At 37.6% G+C, this 19697-nt stretch overlaps 1 protein-coding gene across 1 annotated transcript in view; it reads left to right on the top strand.

The window, feature by feature from the left end:
* Positions 1-219: 219 nt before the first annotated feature.
* The window catches only part of LOC117325503 (cAMP-dependent protein kinase catalytic subunit alpha), a 141195-nt gene continuing 121717 nt past the window's right edge, over positions 220-19697 (top strand). The window contains exon 1 of the mRNA XM_033881768.1: positions 220-469. The gene's annotated coding sequence lies outside the window, so the exon portion shown is untranslated. The remainder of the gene's footprint in view (positions 470-19697) is intronic.

Here is a 19697-nt window from a genome sequence, read left to right as displayed (position 1 = left end):
TAAAACTTGCTCTGAATGAGCTTGGAAATAGCAGAGCTGCAATCTGATGATAAGTTGATATAATACTGCATAGGAGTTTAGTCTATATCAACGTCCTGATCGGCAGGCGAATACAGTCGATAGGCCACATACACGCGTAGAACCTGCTGCATACTCTCAGTCGTAGGAGCGAGTCGTAGAGTGATAAAGTGTTGTGGAGGCAGTTAGGACCTCCCAGTAGTGCACATACAGGTAGTGTGTCCCCTGTTTGGATTTATATTCCGATTATAACTATCGAGGGAAGTAGGCCAAACTGTAGTGTATATACTCTATACGCTTCCCTTATTACAATACATCTCACACTTGTGTAGGTAGTAGCGGAGGTGAAACAACAATCTGGAATTATTTGTCATTTCTACCTGTACTCGCAACAAAAGGACTTTACTGTGTGCTTCTTGTGAATTTTTATACTCGCTAAAGGACATACAAGGTAAGTGTACCCTCTGGTGATTCTCACACACATTACTTACACATACAATGTACTAATATGTCTATATCTTATAATTAGCATCATTTCGCAGCTTCTTTATGTTGAAACAATTGAAACATCCCTCAGTCATTACCAGACATTTGTCATCAGTGACGAAACGCTATCAACGCTTTTTGACATCTACCAGTTCATCATAACGAAGATTTCCACTACATAGATACTGTAATACACGTGTATGACTGATTATATACTTACATGTACTGTTTAACTCCAATGTTTTTACTATGTATTGTACACAAAAGTATCGTATGCCGCGAAAAACTGTTCTTCATTTTTACCGGCGTTACGCGAAGTTGAAGTCTAACAAATGACTAGGCGGTTCAGGTACTAACGTTGAAGTCGAAATTTAACCCCCTTGAGAGAGAGAAAGAAAAAAAGAAAGATGGCAGGTAAATTGAGTTGCTTGATGCAAAACAGTAATAAAATGTTCGACAACTCCTAGCTGTGTGTACTTGAAGGAAGTTCGACATACTCATAGGTGTGTTTGTCAGGGGAGTTCGACATACTCGTAACTATACTGTCCATACAAGATGGGAATTTGACATAACCGTGGCTGTTTGTAAGTTATTTGAATTCGACATAACCGTAGCTGTTTGTACTTAAGAGGAATTCGACATAACCATAGCTGTTTGTACGTAGGTTGAATTCGACATAACCGTAGCTGTTTGTACGTAGGTTGAATTCGACATAACCATAGCTGTTTGTACGTAGGTTGAATTCGACATAACCATAGCTGTTTGTACGTGAAGAGATAGAGGACATTGCAGGTTATTTAGGACGACAACACATCAATCTTCTGCCATCGGAATGTATAATATGTATTTATAATGGATGAGCAATTAAATCGAGCCGAGATTTACCTGGTCTTGAAGTATATAAGCATTTTGTAATCGTAGAATTTAGTTTAAGGGTTGCAACTTTTTCTATTTGAAGTGCAATGTTAACCGTATGGGAATATTATTTGTCTTCAGTGAAGCAGACTCCATTGTACCCTTCCGTTATCACGAACTTCGTCAAAAGCACATTCCCTCCCCATCATTATATACCCCATTGCTACATTGCCTTTATATAACATTCTACTGCACGTTGTTCCCTTCTCAATTAGCTACTGCAACGTCTATCTAATTAACCAAATTACGTCCAATTCCAATTGAATCGCCTACTATAGTATCTCCCTAATTAGCCCAATCGATTGTACCAATTAAGATGACCCACAATTTTTTCATGTTCCATGTTGATTGCAAACATGTTTCAGCATCAGTTCCCACCCCTATATCAGTCCCACCCTGATATTAGTCCCACCCCAATATTAGTTCCCACCTCAATATCAGCCCCACCCTAATATCAGCATCACCCCAATATCAGTCCCACCCCAATATCAGCCCCACCCTGATATCAGTCCCACCCCAATATTAGTTCTCAATCCAATATCAGTCCCATCCTAATATCAGCCCCACCCCAACATCATTCCCAACCCAATATCAGTCCCACTCCAATATCGGTCCCCAGCCCAATATCAGCCCGACCCTAATATCAGTCCCACCCCCAATCTTCCGATCAACTCTTTCCGCGTCGTTCATCTCACTGTTTTGCCCTATCAGTTGTGATATTGTCCCCTTTAATTGGACCCCCTCTTTACTCTACATTGCCCCTCAACTGCATTTCTCTACCCCTCTAACTTGCGATTTTTTTCCGGTTATTGCGCCCTGCGTCGATTTGAGCCCCTCCCGTCCTATCATTTGTTTTTTTACTGTATTTTTATCCTCCACTCGCTGCTGGTTTTTTTTTCATTCCTTTGTACTTGTCCGTCGCTCCATCCCCTTAACTTTGCCCCAATGCCATACGAATGTTATAGTGTCATTACTACAGTAGAAACTCGGCAATGTTGGGCAAATGACCAACGCCCTATACAGATACCCAAGTGTCGACAAAGCCCTGTACGATAACATCGTCGGTGTCGAGTTCCTCCATCATGCTTCTATACTCTCTCCTGTCGGGCTCTGATAAGCTATAGTCAACCGGACGACATTTTAAACGATGACATAATATACCGAATGTGTCCCAAAGTCTTCAAAGCCTTGACTGTCCAATAACACCGTGGCATTTGTGCCAGTTTCCCATAGGAAGCGATTACACCACCTAACATTCCCTTGTAACATTTGGAGAACCTTATGCATATTTCATGCTTCATCGTATACATGCTATGGTGGTACAGCCAGTTTAGATAAGTATACAGATTGATTTTTGCAAACATTTGTAACTTATGGTAGGGATTAGAGTGATTCGGTGGTACAAAATAAAGCAAGCTGCATTTGTTCAGCTAAATAATGTTCCTCATATTGATCTGCGCTTAGCGGGTTGAAGAAACTGATTTATTTCTCTTAACAGGTCGTACGAAAAGATCTTAAAGTAATATTGTATAGCGACAAAAAAGATTTCAGTGTGTCCATGGATGAGTTTATCATTACGAACGAAACTACCATTCAGACAATGATCCCGTGAAGTCAACATTCGACCATTCCACGAGTTGTGATTTGTCACAAGTATTGTCTAACAAACCCAGCGGACTCCGGCGTGACATATCCGGAATAGACATTGTGATCAGGTTTATTGTATAATGACAGCTCTATTGAAATGTCATGAAAGCTAATCGTAGAAGCGACAATACCACCTCCGTATATTGGGGATGAAATTAACCAAAGTTCACGCATGGACGACCTGTAGTAACCAGTGAAAGTTAACACACAAAAGACTCGGACAATTACAGTCAGATAAGTACATAGTAATAGACTCCGGGTAATATTCTCGTGATGTTTTCGGGGTTGGAATTTAGATATGGGAGACTCTTTCAATCATTGCTTATATGTTATATCGGGGAGTCAAATTAATACCGCCTCTAAAAGTACCATGTAGAGTAAACGTTGTGGGAACAGGTCAAATTTACGAAATATTCTTTGGAAAACTGCTCGCCTGCCTGACCATACTCAAACTCTGAAGCTCTCCTGGTGTCCATTATATTGCTGTCCAGTCTCTGTCCCGGACTTTGCTGTCGTGGTTATGTCCTTGGGGAAGAGGTTTTACGTTAATTGCTAAGGATGGCATGTGGCGGCCTCCCGTATTGCTTGTTCAGTGAGGTAGTCCCCCGCTACTACAAGGAGACTCCACCTCAAAATGACTCCGGGTGTTCACGAAGCGATAAACCCAGCAAACAAACAAAATAACTCGTTTTGGGCGATTTAAATCATCCGTATGTACATGACATTGTTTGTGAACAAATGGAAATTGAGGTTCGTCTTTTGAATTAATAATTACAGATTTTCAGTAAACATGCAATATTGACATCTAAAGGCGTTGGTGCATAACTTAGTGACAAAAAGTCCAGTTTTAACATAACAGCTAGTGGATCATGACAATAACAAAGTTATTCTTCCGTCAAATCCAATGATGTCGAGGCCGTACTTGATACACAAACAACGTAACATATGGAGAGCGCTCACGTGCCTGGCCTTCATTACTCGAAACCGGAAGTGTTCTCTGCTGCTTTGTGCGACTTTTTGGTCAAAAAACATCATGTGTGGTAAACAGATAACACATTGTTTACCGCAAACTTCAACACTTTTAATAGTTTTCCGTTTGTTTACGCCCATAAGTGGCTTTGTGTATATTTTTGTTGGTACACCCAACCTGCTCTAAGGCCATCTGTACAAAACAAAATCTGTATTTTACGACCACTTCATATACATGTACTACAATGTATATCGATTAAAACCCTTAAACATCTCTTATTACTATACTGTCAGCCTGTTCTAATGTACAGGAAATATGCCTTTGAATTCCACTTGGTGTTCTGAATTAAACAACATATTACATATACAAATGTACATGTATATAAATATTTTTTTTTAGAAATTCAATTACTCTACAGTCAGTTAACTTGTTCTTTATTTCAAGCCACACGTATACTGCAAAACCTGAATATAACGGTCACGTGTATATTACAAACCTGTAAAAGGTCACATGCATATTACAAAACCTGTATATAAAGGTTAGATTTATGTCACAAACCTTATATAAAGGTCGCATATTTACTACAAAACCTGTATATTAAGGTCACATGTATGTTACAAAACCTGTATATGAAGGCCACATGTATATTACAAACCTGTTATGGAGGCCACATTTATATAACAACCCTGTATATAAAGGTCGCATATTTACTACAAAACATGTATATAAAAGGTCACATGTATATTACCAAACCTGCATATAACGGTCACATATAAATTGTAAAACCTGAATATAACGGTCACGTGTATATTACAAAACCTGTCTATGAAGGCCACATGTATATTACAAAACATATATATAAAGGTCACGTATGTTACAAAACCCATATATAAAGGTCACATATATACTACAAAACCTGTATATAAAGGCCACATATATATATCAAACCTGTATATAAAGGTCACATGTATATAACAAACTTGTATAAAAGGTCGCATATATATTACAAACCCTTATATAACGGTCACGTGTATATTACAAAACCTATATATAAAGGTCACATGAAAATTACCAAAGCTGTATATGAAGGCCACATGTATATTGCAAACCTGTTATGGAGGCCACATTTATATAACAACCCTGTAAATAAAGGTCGCATATTTATTACAAACCTGTATATAAAGGTCACATGTATATTACAAAACCTGTATTAAAGGTCACATGTATGTAACAAACACTTATATAAAGGTCCCACATATATTTAAAAAAAAAGGATATAAACGTCACATGTATATTAACAAAAGATCACATGTATATTAACAAAAGATCACATGTATATTAACCAACATGGATTTAGCGTTCACATGTAACGGTCATGTGTACATAACCCAACCTGTATATAACGGTCATATGTAAATAACCTAACCTGTATATAACGGCCATATATAAATACCACAACCTGTATATAACGGTCATATGTAAATACCCCAACCTGTATATAACGGTCATGTGTACATACCCCAACCTGTATATAACGGTCATGTGTAAATGACCCAACCTGTATATAACGGTCAGGTGTAAATACCCCAACCTGTATATAACGGTCAGGTGTAAATACCCCAACCTGTATATAACGGTCAGGTGTAAGTAACCCAACCTGTATATAACGGTCATATGTAAATACTCCAACCTGTATATAACGGTCAGGTGTATAGAACCCAACCTGTATATAACGGCCAGGTGTAAATAACCTAACCTGTATATAATCATCATATGTAAATAACTCAAGCTGTATATAACGGTCATTTGAATTGCTGTAGCCAAATGTAACATATATAAAATAAAACATTAGAAATCTGTTTTTACTACACCATCGACGATCGTTGTTTGTAGGTAAAGATTCTAGGCGATATTTTATTACCCGGTGACAGTAACGACCGGACAGGTAGCCGCTGTGATGACCAAATTATCCCTAGGCCATTGCTTTCAAATTAAGAAGCAACTTACCATATGATGGATGAATTACACAAGGGAAGAGCTCGGGACTTCATCAGTCTACACCGAGTAAACAAAGGAATTAATGAGAGTTACTAATTTATCGGCATGGTAACAAAATTACACACAAACAGAGGTCAAGGACATTTGGACATGTCGTCGTCCGCGATTGGCGCCAATGAGGTATTCATCGATATGGCGTTGGAGGGGAGTACATTATGTACGTCATCTCGAAACAATTAGCGCCATGACGAAATATGTAACTGTACCTAATTATTCAGGGTCGCCCTTGGTACAAAGCATTACCTGCCGGAAGGTTAGATGTAACACTACACTCGCTTTTTATAAAACATGCCCATCACTTCTTTGATGTAATGTGGTTACTATATATAGCTATAATCTGTCATTATCAGACGTGCTCTCGCCGGGCTAGGAGTAGCTTCTAATACCCTAAGGGTCATGGACGCTGTCGGACCACCGTGCGGTCATACGTGACCCGTTGAACCTCTGACCACCGATGCTTCCTCTGATTTGTATGCTTGACGGACTCCTGTATGAAATGTCGGTTAAGATTGTCCCTTGTTCTCCTACTGTTATATGTATTTTTTTTAACAAATTAAATTTGCAGTAAAAGCATATCGTTCGGGCGGTCAGAAGGACAGGTGTGGTTTCTTTTTTAATTAAAAAAAATTGACGACTATATTGCCCAAAGAACGGTCAATATATTTTTTATATCCAAGATATTTATTTCGAAGCAATATGTCCATGTGACTAGCTCGTCATCTGGACTAAAATGTCTTTTATTGATATTCCAAAATGCGACAGTTTTGTTTAAAAATCATGTTTGACATACGGCGCAATTCTCAATGGCGATAATGTTTTATGTTGTTGTTGTTTTTTGTTCTTTTTTTAAAAATAAAACTGATCACTATAATTAAATGCTAATGATTCGTTTGCTTAGTTGATGACCAATCTATATATCATTTATGTATTTTTCTATGCTTGAGGCTTCAAACGTAATCAAAGCCTCGTGATCACCTATTGTAGCCTCTTAGGGACCGTGTGTTGTCTTTAGTATGACGGCCCTGTAAACCGTATGTCAACTTACTGATTACTCGAAGCACGTCTGTACGGTATGAAATGTACATGTGAATAACTAGCCCTCCACCTCTGGGTTGCGAGTTCGAAACCTGCGTGGGGCAGTTGCCAGGTACTGACCGTAGGCCGGTGGTTTTTCTCCGGGTACTCCGGCTTTCCTCCACCTCCAAAACCTGGCACGTCCTTAAATGACCCTGGCTGTTAATAGGACGTTAAACAAAAACAAACCAAAAATGTGAATAAAAACAATTTTCCTTCTAGTATAAACGGTTTATGTGGACGGGAAAAAAACAAAACAATTTAAATACCCGGATGTTTGACACTGCATTGATATATGGACATTAGCCACGTTGAAATCTACAAAGCATTTGATTAAAATGGAAACGAGATATTGACCTTTGAACTGTGGAAGACATGTAGCCAATCTATCCAATTAGCTCCTTTCATATGTGTACGCGGGGTTTCTATGCAATGCTTCCGTGTAGCAGAGTTTGTTCCGTTAATTTCCTGTCTGTTGTCATTTTTGACAAATGGTGTCTGTCCAACCATGCTCAGTTGTCCTCCGAGTGTTTGGTTAGCATCCGACATATCGATTCTCCAAGCACAAAGAAACACCGACATCGTCAATAGAGAGTGCTTTAAATTACACCGAAACACTTGTTGAAATGACTTCTAACATTTTCCGCAATGCACAGATAAAACGCAAAGAAAGATGGGTAACGGCTATGACCGAAGAGTGAAAAAGTATCGGATCACTTGCATTTTTTGCTTCATGAACCCAAAAATATCTTCATCGGAACCAAGGTGTTCAGCAATCTCTCCCTCAGTGCATTGCGGTCGAACCGTGTATTGGCTTGCGCACGGAATCATGTGAAAAGTCGATCGTTAACATCAACATTTCCCACATGACGTTTATTTTTTAGTGAACAGACGTTCTGAGAATTTCCAAAATGATTTGTTTTACCAGTTCATTAATATGATACATATTTACATTTCGTAGTTTGGTAGGTTTTATATTTGCAAGAATCATACCTATACATACTCGATCTCTCTGATTTTATCTCTGGCCTTGAAAAACATTGATCTGAATATAAAAATATTTAGAACATCCCCTCCCTTCTCACATTTCCGAATTCATCGCAATGATGTTAGGAAAACAAAAATACTGACGTGCTTCAAATAATGTGGATAAATGACAACAATTTTAAAATGCATTTTTCTCTATAGCCAGCGAGACCACAAATTGTTCTTACGGCACTTCATTCCCTGAAGTGCCCCGTCAAACTTTAGTACCGTTATGACAGGAGAGCGATAGACAGACAAATATATAGGTGGTTATATGTAACAAGTAAATGGAGTATCGCGTGGGCGAGAGTTGGAAATCATACGTCCGCTGTAATGGCGTAGGAATATTTAATGAAGAATAAGTAAATATACTAGTACTAGCATGTCCGTGAGGCGAGTTCGTAAGTATTGAACGTACTTCAGCATGTAACATTCTAGTCCCTAAAACACGTGGTCTCGGCACAAATTAACCAAGTCCATATGAGCCATAAAACGTCCAAAATGCTCAACATAGGTGTACACGTTACGATAGATACAAATACACACAGACAGTAACTAATTCCCATGTGCGAGAGTGACTTGTCCAGAGAGTGATTCCAAAATGATAACATAATATACCAGTTGAGTGTTGGAGGATGGGAGAATTAAGGGGCCTAATCTTAACCCCTAGAAAAATTTACTCTTGTTTCAACATTGAGGCTACACGGCCATTATTTTTCCTGTTACATAAGAAACAGTGGAGACGGGTCGATCATTGTAACACTGGTCGTCGTTCCTGGTGTCCAGACAGACAAAAATGTTTTGGCTATTTCGGGAGTGGAAACCTCTTCCGACTGTTAATTTTTGCCGTTATTTACTTTTTCCAGTTATAGTTCATACCACGAATCGTATATTTTCCGACTTTGCGTGATGTGAGCAATGGAACTATATACAGGTATACGGTTAAAATTAAAACCCCCGGTGCACACTGTTGGAGATGGGCGGTGCTTAACATCCCCGAGAAGATCTCGGGTAAGAGGCTGTCTACGACTACTGATAGTGATGTGTTCCGAAGTCTGATGGTGCCAGAGGGGAAATAAGTATTCTTGCAAATGGTATGAGGAATCGAATATTGTGTCTTCTGATGTCGGTTCCTGCAACATGTACAGTACGGTACATCATGGTGTCCAAAATGTTTGATCCTCCCTGTTGGAGGGTGATTCACTAGGCTCTTTGTCGGAGACTGGTCGACGAGCTTCTCTGTTGGAGGCTTTGGTTTGGTTCGGTTTATTTTGTTTACCGTCCTATTAACAACGAGGGTCATTTAAGGACGTGTCTGGTTTTGGAGGTGGATGAAAGCCGGAGTACCCGGAGAGAAAAAAACACCGGCCTATGGTCAGTACCAGGCAACTGCCCCACGTGGGTTTCGAACTCGCAACCCAGAGGTGGAGGGTTTGAGGCTGGTCCACTAGCTTCTCTTTTGGAGGTTGGTCCACTCCATTCTCTGTTGGAGGCTGGTCCACTAGCTTATCTATTGGAGGTTGGTCCACTCCAGTCTCTGTTGGAGGCTGGTATGCTAGCTTCTCTTTTGGAGGTTGGTCCACTCGGTTCTCTGTTGGAGGCTGGTCCACTAGCTTCTCTATTTGAGGTTGGTCCACTCGGTTCTCTGTTGGAGGCTGGTATGCTAGCTTCTCTTTTGAAGGTTGGTCCACTCGGTTCTCTGTTGGAGGCTGGTCTGCAAGCTTCTCTTTTGGAGGTTGGTCCACTCCAGTCTCTTTTGGAGGCTGGTCCACTAGCTTCTCTATTGGAGGTTGGTCCACTCGGTTCTCTGTTGGAGGCTGGTCTGCTAGCTTCTCTTTTGGAGGTTGTTCCACTAGATTCTCTGTAGGAGGCTGGTCCACTAGTTTCACTGTTGGTTCTCTGTTGGAGGCTTGTCTCTTTGGTTCTCTGTTGGAGGCTTGTCTCTTTGGTTCTCTGTTGGAGGCTTGTCTCTTTGGTTCTCTGTTAGAGGCTTGTCTCTTTGGTTCTCTGTTGGAGGTTTGTCTCTTTGGTTCTCTGTTAGAGGCTTGTCTCTTTGGTTCTCTGTTAGAGGCTTGTCTCTTTGGTTCTCTGTTAGAGGCTTGTCTCTTTGGTTCTCTGTTAGAGGCTTGTCTCTTTGGTTCTCTGTTAGAGGCTTGTCTCTTTGGTTCTCTGTTAGAGGCTTGTCTCTTTGGTTCTCTGTTGGAGGCTCGTCTCTTTGGTTCTCTGTTAGAGGCTGGTCCACCAGATTCTCTGTTGGTTATTTCTCTGAACAGACAAAACGTCACTATTGTCTTGTTGATATAGTCTACACGTGAACGTGTCCTAACCAAACATATGCATTTTACACATTTTCAGTGAATGATCGCGCTGTCAAATGGATCTGTTCACGTAGCCACGTGGAGTAAATATGTCCCATGAGGAGTTCTTTACAGTTTCAACAATGACCGAAACAACTGTAGACTGGTCATGCGAAATAAAACTGAAATGTATGGACTATATGACGCCGTTATGGGTTATAACGACAGCACTGAAACAGGGCTGTTCCATTTGCTGTCATTTGCGTTGTCTGGTTGTAGTCTCGTGAGAGACGTGATTTGTCAATACGTCGAGCCGTTTGTTAAAGGATTCTGTTGACTTCAATGGACTTCTCTAAACTTGAACAGGCAATCAGCTATTATCAGTATCACCATTATGTTTTGATCACAGGGACTAAGTCCATTTATAACAAGCATATCAATGATGTAATGATAATACGTTCCTGTGTAATGACTCCTGTTGTACAACGTTGACCAGTTTGTTACTCATACAAGTGTTTTTAAAACCATGATTTTGAAGTAATATAAGGATTTGGTTGGTAAAAGTTAACCATTACATAAGTCCTTGTAATATCAATTGGCAGAGAAATGTGACTAGTTTAAATGTGACTAGTTTGTTGGTTGCCAGAGAAATGTGACTAGTTTGTTGGTTGCCATAGAAATGTGACTAGTTTCTTGGTTGCCAGAGAAATGTGACTAGTTTCTTGGTTGCCAGAGAAATGTGACTAGTTTCTTGGTTGCCAGAGAAATGTGACTAGTTTCTTGGTTGCCATTGTTACCATTATGACATCCTCACTAACGTTCGTTTCAATTTCTTATGGAGTTTATCTAAATGAAAAGTTCTTACAATTGTTTCTTAAATCAGACAGGACAATGGATGCTGATACAATAGCGTGTACTTACTGTTTCGTTCCTCAATATACATGTAAAATACCGTAACATTAAAACTGTAGATTATATTTAAATAACAAGTGCAAACTTCTCATATTTCATACTTGGTATTTGTCATCAGGCTCTTACCTGTAGTCTCTCTGAGTCATTTGGCAACAACTAGTCACTTTTTTTTCCAAAATGGACACTTTTGAGAGGTTAAGCGTCAGTAGAAGGACATTTGTCTGTAGTGTCAGTAATATGACATATGTCTTTTATTTTTTTATCCTTAGTTGTCTATCAACAATTCTCTGTACTAGCGATCCTAGTATGATGTCCTCTGTACTAGCAATCATAGTATGATGTCCTCTATACTAGCGATCCTAGTATGATGTCCTCTATACTAGCGATCCTAGTATGATGTCCTCTGTACTAGCGATCCTAGTATGATGTCATCTGTACTAGCGATCCTAGTATGATGTCCTCTGTACTAGCGATCCTAGTATGATGTCCTCTGTACTAGCGATCCTAGTATGATGTCCTCTGTACTGGCGATCCTAGTATGATGTCCTCTGTACTAGCGATCCTAGTATGATGTCCTCTATACTAGCGATCCTAGTATGATGTCCTCTGTACTAGCGATCCTAGTATGATGTCCTCTGTACTGGCGATCCTAGTATGATGTCCTCTGTACTAGCGATCCTAGTATGATTTCCTCTATACTAGCGATCCTAGTATGATGTCCTCTGTACTAGCGATCCTAGTATGATGTCCTCTGTACTAGCGATCCTAGTATGATGTCCTCTGTACTAGCGATCCTAGTATGATGTCCTCTGTACTAGCGATCCTAGTATGATGTCCTCTGTACTAGCGATCCTAGTATGATGTCCTCTATACTAGCGATCCTAGTATGACGTCCTCTATACTAGCGATCCTAGTATGACGTCCTCTGTACTAGCGATCCTAGTATGATGTCCTCTGTATTAGCGGTCATAGTATGATGTTCTCTGTCCTAGCGATCCTAGTAGGATGTCCTCTGTACTAGCGATCCTAGAATGATGTCCTCTGTACTAGCGATCCTAGTATGATGTCCTCTGTCCTAGCGATCCTAGTATGATGTCCTCTGTACTAGCGATCCCAGTATGATGTCCTCTGTACTAGCGATCCTTGTATGATGTCCTCTGTACTAGCGATCCTAGTATGATGTCCTCTATACTAGCGATCCTAGTATGACGTCCTTTATACTAGCGATCCTAGTATGATGTTCTCTGTCCTAGCGGCGGTGGGGTGGCCGAGTGGTTAAGGTGTCCCGACATTTTATCACTAACCCTCCACCTCTGGGTAGCGAATTCGAAACCCACGTGGGGTAGTTGCCTGGTACTGGCCGTAGGTCGACGCGTTTTCTTCGGGTTCCGCATCCAAACCCAGGCACGTCCTTAAATGAATGCTACTGATTCTGACTTGCTAAAAATTTTATTCGATTTATATTTTTCAGTTTGTCCTCCGTAATACGTTTATAAATGTATCCATTTCATCAACTGCGAACTGTATTTAATGTTGATTCAACTGATTATTTACGTACGTGGAAACACATGTTATCTTATACAGTCATTTCTTTTCATTCAATAGTTGTTTCCTACACAACAGCCATGTTATCGGTTAGAATCAGTACAAAGGAGTAAATATGCTTCCACACGTACATTGACTGTCTGTCATCACCACATGGACATGATAAACAAGGCAGAATTGTCAGGAAACAACATGATTAATGTTAAACTCAGCCAATCAGTTAAATGTGTGTACATATGTATAGAAGTTAAATGTGTGTGCATGTATAGAAGTTAAATGTGTGTGTACATGTATAGAAGTTAAATGTGTGTACATGTATAGAAGTTAAATGTGTGTGTACATGTATAGAAGTTAAATGTGTGTGTACATGTATAGAAGTTAAATGTGTGTACATGTATAGAAGTTAAATGTGTGTGTACATGTATGGAAGTTAAATGTGTGTGTACATGTATAGAAGTTAAATGTGTGTGTACATGTATAGAAGTTAAATGTGTATGTACATGTATAGAAGTTAAATGTGTATGTACATGTATAGAAGTTAAATGTGTGTACATGTATAGAAGTTAAATGTGTGTTCATATGTATAGAAGTTAAATGTGTGTACATGTATAGAAGTTAAATGTGTGTACATGTATAGAAGTTAAATGTGTATGTACATGTATAGATGTTAAATGTGTATGTACCGGTATAGAAGTTAAATGTGTATGTACATGTATAGAAGTTAAATGGGTGTGTGCATATATAGAAGTTAAATGTGTATGTACATGTATAGAAGTTAAATGGGTGTGTGCATGTATAGAAGTTAAATGTGTATGTACATGTATAGAAGTTAAATGTGTGTTCATATGTATAGAAGTTAAATGTGTATGTACATGTATAGAAGTTAAATGTGTGTGTACATGTATGGAAGTTAAATGTGTGTGTACATGTATAGAAGTTAAATGTGTGTGTACATGTATAGAAGTTAAATGTGTATGTACATGTATAGAAGTTAAATGTGTATGTACATGTATAGAAGTTAAATGTGTGTACATGTATAGAAGTTAAATGTGTGTGTGTACATGTATAGAAGTTAAATGTGTGTACATGTATAGAAGTTAAATGTGTGTACATGTATAGAAGTTAAATGTGTGTACATGTATAGAAGTTAAATGTGTGTGTGTACATGTATAGAAGTTAAATGTGTATGTACATGTATAGAAGTTAAATGTGTATGTACAGGTATAGAAGTTAAATGTGTATGTACATGTATAGAAGTTAAATGGGTAGTGTGCATGTATAGAAGTTAAATGTGTATGTACATGTATAGAAGTTAAATGGTGTGTGCATATGTATAGAAGTTAAATGTGTATGTACATGTATAGAAGTTAAATGTGTGTTACATGTATAGAAGTTAAATGTGTATGTACATGTATAGAAGTTAAATGTGTATGTACATGTATAGAAGTTAAATGTGTATGTACATGTATAGAAGTTAAATGTGTATGTACATGTATAGAAGTTAAATGTGTGTGTACATGTATAGAAGTTAAATGTGTATGTACATGTATAGAAGTTAAATGTGTGTACATGTATAGAAGTTAAATGTGTGTGTACATGTATAGAAGTTAAATGTGTGTACATGTATAGAAGTTAAATGAGTGTGTACATGTATAGAAGTTAATGTGTTTGTACATGTATAGAAGTTAAATGTGTATGTACATGTATAGAAGTTAAATGTGTGTACATGTATAGAAGTTAAATGTGTGTGTACATGTATAGAAGTTAAATGTGTGTGTACATGTATAGAAGTTAAATGTGTGTGTACATGTATAGAAGTTAAATGTGTGTGTACATGTATAGAAGTTAAATGTGTGTGTACATGTATAGAAGTTAAATGTGTATGTACATGTATAGAAGTTAAATGTGTATGTACATGTATAGAAGTTAAATGTGTGTACATGTATAGAAGTTAAATGTGTGTGTACATGTATAGAAGTTAAATGTGTGTGTACATGTATAGAAGTTAAATGTGTGTGTACATGTATAGAAGTTAAATGTGTGTACATGTATAGAAGTTAAATGAGTGTGTACATGTATAGAAGTTAAATGAGTGTGTACATGTATACAAGTTGAATGTGTTTGTACATGTATAGAAGTTAAATGAGTGTGTACATGTATACAAGTTGAATGTGTTTGTACATGTATAGAAGTTAAATGTGTGTGTACATGTATAGAAGTTAAATGTGTATGTACATGTATAGAAGTTAAATGTGTATGTACATGTATAGAAGTTAAATGTGTGTGTACATGTATAGAAGTTAAATGTGTATGTACATGTATAGAAGTTAAATATGTGTGTACATGTATAGAAGTTAAATGAGTGTGTACATGTATACAAGTTAAATGTGTGTGTACATGTATAGAAGTTAAATGTGTGTGTACATGTATAGAAGTTAATTGTGTGTGTACATGTATAGAAGTTAAATGTGTGTGTACATGTTTAGAAGTTAAATGTGTGTACATGTTTAGAAGTTAAATGTGTGTACATGTATAGAAGTTAAATGTGTGTACATATGTATAGAAGTTAAATGTGTGTACATGTATAGAAGTTAAATGTGTATGTACAGGTATAGACGTTAAATGTGTGTACATGTATAGAAGTTAAATGTGTATGTACATGTATAGAAGTTAAATGTGTATGTACATGTATAGAAGTTAAATATGTGTGTACATGTATAGAAGTTAAATGTGTGTACATGTATAGAAGTTGAATGTGTGTGTACATGTATAGAAGTTAAATTTGTCTATATTGATAACTTTCGTCTCGTGTCCTGTCCTGATGGTGTGACCATCATATGTCTATTTTAGGTTTCAGTACCGTAGTGATAATCGCGCCGATATTCACAAGATGCTCATAAATGCATGGATACAAATTCTAATTATATAGATAAATTGATCTGTTTCCGTTTTTCAAGGGATTTCAATTGAATTGCAGGAGAAATTCCGTTAGTCCTAACATCCGGATTAACGTGCGTTTTGGGGTCAGGAACGTTGCTATTTGGTAAGGCAATATAATTGTTTATGGGATAGAAATCTTATCAAGATTTCGCCATACTGTAAAACTTACCAATTAAATAGACAAGGGGTCGAGAAAATATTTATTTAGTCCTTCCTTTTGTCTCTGTATTGGTCATCCCATCGTCGGAGACCCACGGTTAATTACACTACGTTACGCTACACTTAACACCCGGGGGTCAACTCAGTGAAAAATTCCTCGTTTTAATGACGTCACTCTATAAATAGAAACCAATCAACACAACCCTTTCAGAATAAGAAATCTTAAGTTTAGAGAAGAAAATATCAAAAAGGACATGTTACAATCTGACTGTGCCCATGAAGGCATGCATATTCTGTGATGAACATAAGTCTTATGTTTTATACTAATATAGCATAGTACGGCAATGTTTTTTGGATGCTAGGAACAGCCCAGGTTTGCTTAGTGTGTAATTTGTGCACCAGTAAGCTAAACAGAGTATCGATAATGTACAATTACGGCGTGGCGTCGTTTCACATAGGCTGAACTTCCTGATAGCTGGCTTTTCCATCACCCTGGTGTGTTTTAATTAACAGCTCTTCATCTCTGTCAGACAAAAGGGTATCAATAATGTTCTGCTGAAATGGTTTAAACTCTTTGATATTAAATTTGTGCGACACGTGTTTGAGATAACTCGCCGCCACTGTTGTTGATATGCAGCCTCTATAAAGCGTGTGTTACCTTCAATCTGATTGGCTGAAATTCCAACAGTAAAATGTGACGGCGTCAATCAAATAGCTTCTGTTAAAACGAGGACCCACAGCTGATAAGTATAGCGTGGTGCAATCAACCGTGGGTCTCCGACCATGCGAGTATCCATACATTACCTATTCTTATGGCTGGAGGGTCTGTTTTACAAAATATGACTTATCATGTCTTTGAATCTGTGAAATCTACATATGTTTGTTGACATCAGTTTCGTTTGTGTCGTGTTATAATCTTGTTGGCCCACCATTTACAAATGTATTGACCTATCGTAGTATTTTTGTGTTGGTTGGTCTTTCAGAATATATGAATATTTTATTATCACCAGTATAGTAAAGTAAAACTTTCTTATTCAACAATGATGACGCTGCAAACAACAAAGGAGAAAGTCCATGTGGTCAGGCAGGTGGCCCATACCTTACGTCCGATCGGGGAATCGAACCCCGGCCGTCTATGTGAAAGCTGAGTGCGTTATCCACTACGCCACCGAATTAAAAAGCAATAAACAACTTAATGCTGACAATGATGTACAAAACCATGTAAGGCGAGACGTCCAATAGTTAAATTCAGATTCCATTTTTATCGCATAATTCAAATAACATTAGTAAGGTTTAATAATTAAAGTACAGTATTACATTATACTGTAAACAAACACACTTCTCAGTTCTGATGGCTGTCTCATGAACAGACAGGTAGTCTTCGTATAATCTCGGTCATTAGCTGGCAAAATGATAGTGAGACTTTCATCTGACATAATTAATTTCATCTTATCGAGATACATGTCCTTAACTTGGCCATACTAACGACATTGATAGAAAAAAGTGGGTTTCATTTTCAAAAGCATTACAAACGTTACAGCCTGTTAAGTGTCTTGAGGTGCTTGTTCTAAGTCACGATCACAGAGTCTAAACTTGGAGTCGTCTTACATTGACGTCGCTAATGTTGTATAAATATGAGTACAATTGAAATGCCTGCTTCAATTTCGTATACATTAACAGTTTATTATCTTTAAACGCTGACGATAATTGGTACAGGTATAACATGTTCTGAGTCGCTGACCTGTATCTATGAAGACATTTTGTCGGATTTATGGTCGCATTAACATACATGTACGGGGTAAATTATAAATCTTATCTGTAGACTTTTCCATCTATACGTGAAATTCCTTCGGTATTTAAACATTTTGCGTTTAAAACTTTTAAACCTCTCGTCTGACACTAATTAGTCCTTATCTAATAAAAACAGAAATGAACAATTGTACTCTAACAGAACCGGTCTGACCACACAATGGAAAACCAAAAACAAATTTTAAAAACTTAATTTTGCAAAACGAACTTGACTTTATACAAGCTGACCAAGTATTGTAGAATATGATGGTTATAATAAAAACCAATCTCTGTTTTATATTAGCAGACATTACAGTCAAAACTTCATTTTAGATAAAACGAAAGGGTCTTTGGAAAAGAAAGTCAACATGACCGTTATATCAAAACTATAAATGGTGATTCCTGTACCACAAACGGGTCATTACCTCATTACCTCAGTAAGGTAATCACTTTAAGAGACGAAAGCGGAAAGTGGTTGGTGCACACGCATTTCTATTTATTTCCTTTATAATTTTAAGTAGAAACTATTTAAATCTCTACTGTCGTGTGGTTTTGTCCTCCTTTTTCAGTCAAACACCGAGATGTATTATGCCAGGCCTTTATCAGATATATACAGTCAGAAGTACGAGTTATATGAAACAGGAAATCGTGTATCAGTTTAGAACAGATATGTCGGTTTACAGAGAACGTCTCACTACATCCCCATCATCGGCTCCCTGTTGTTACCATACATACGATAAAATATCGGGAAACATGGTTTTCAATGTTAGACACGTGATCAAAACACATAGTAGAATTACAGTTATCACCCAGTGTGGAAATCTCAGAACAGATGGACAAATCTCAGAACAGATCGACATCATACTGCCTCCATCAGAGTTTTTATTCATGATAATTTAATACATAGTTGTATACAATGAATTACTAGCAAAACTTTCTCATATAAGGATTTAAATTGAGATAATTCTAAAATATCTCCATTGTGTGTGTTGTTACTGATTTTAAGAATAGGTATATATATATATATGTTATGATTGGGTTCGTTGTGCGATTGACTTATGTGCAGAGGATGGATTAATACCGACCCCTTTCTTTACAATAAGTGTCATGAATTTCGTTACTTCAGTCATTCGGTTTCCCGAATTCCGGAATAATGCATTTCCTTACATATATATAGGAGTTATATAAGACGATAATGACAGTAGTGTTATGGGGCGCTCAAAATAACCGGTCAGGAATAATACTTGTATTAGGGAGACGTTCGATCTAAAGAAATGTTGCTCTTTAAACCATGGACATTTGTAACTGATACTACAGTAATTAACACCCGAGTTAAAATAACCACGATACTACTCCGATGGCCATTCGGAAACACTCTTAATGATTATTTAATGCTATCGATATTTGTTTTTGTGTGTTGTGATAATCTGGACGTTTATCTTTTTAAGAAAAGATATTTTAAAGGGGAGTGATTTTAATTAACAGAATGTCTGTTTAAAATGTATTTGATTTTTGAATTGAGTAGATGATTAATTATATTATCTTCTACGCGTATAAGGCCAATACTTACTTAGTGAATACTAATTCTGTTTCACTACTATCAATGTTGAATGATTACCGCGTGTTCACAGAACGCTCTTCATTACGATACAACTTCTATTACTTTTGCCAGGAAGAACAGAATAAAAAATAATCGATTCGAGTATGGATGTAGAAAACATTTCTATTGATTTCCGTTCGGAATACCCTGACTGTTACACATGTACAACTACATTTATATCGTAAATGTACAGTAATCTGATTTCGGCACATCCTCGGCTGTAACGCTGTAAATGTATGGCGCTATTTAATTCAGAGATATT

The sequence above is a fragment of the Pecten maximus genome, chromosome 4, assembly GCF_902652985.1.
Source record: "Pecten maximus chromosome 4, xPecMax1.1, whole genome shotgun sequence".
Lineage (NCBI taxonomy): Eukaryota > Metazoa > Mollusca > Bivalvia > Pectinida > Pectinidae > Pecten > Pecten maximus.
The sequence above is the reverse complement of the archived record's forward strand: the minus strand, read 5'-3'. Positions and strand labels throughout refer to the sequence as shown.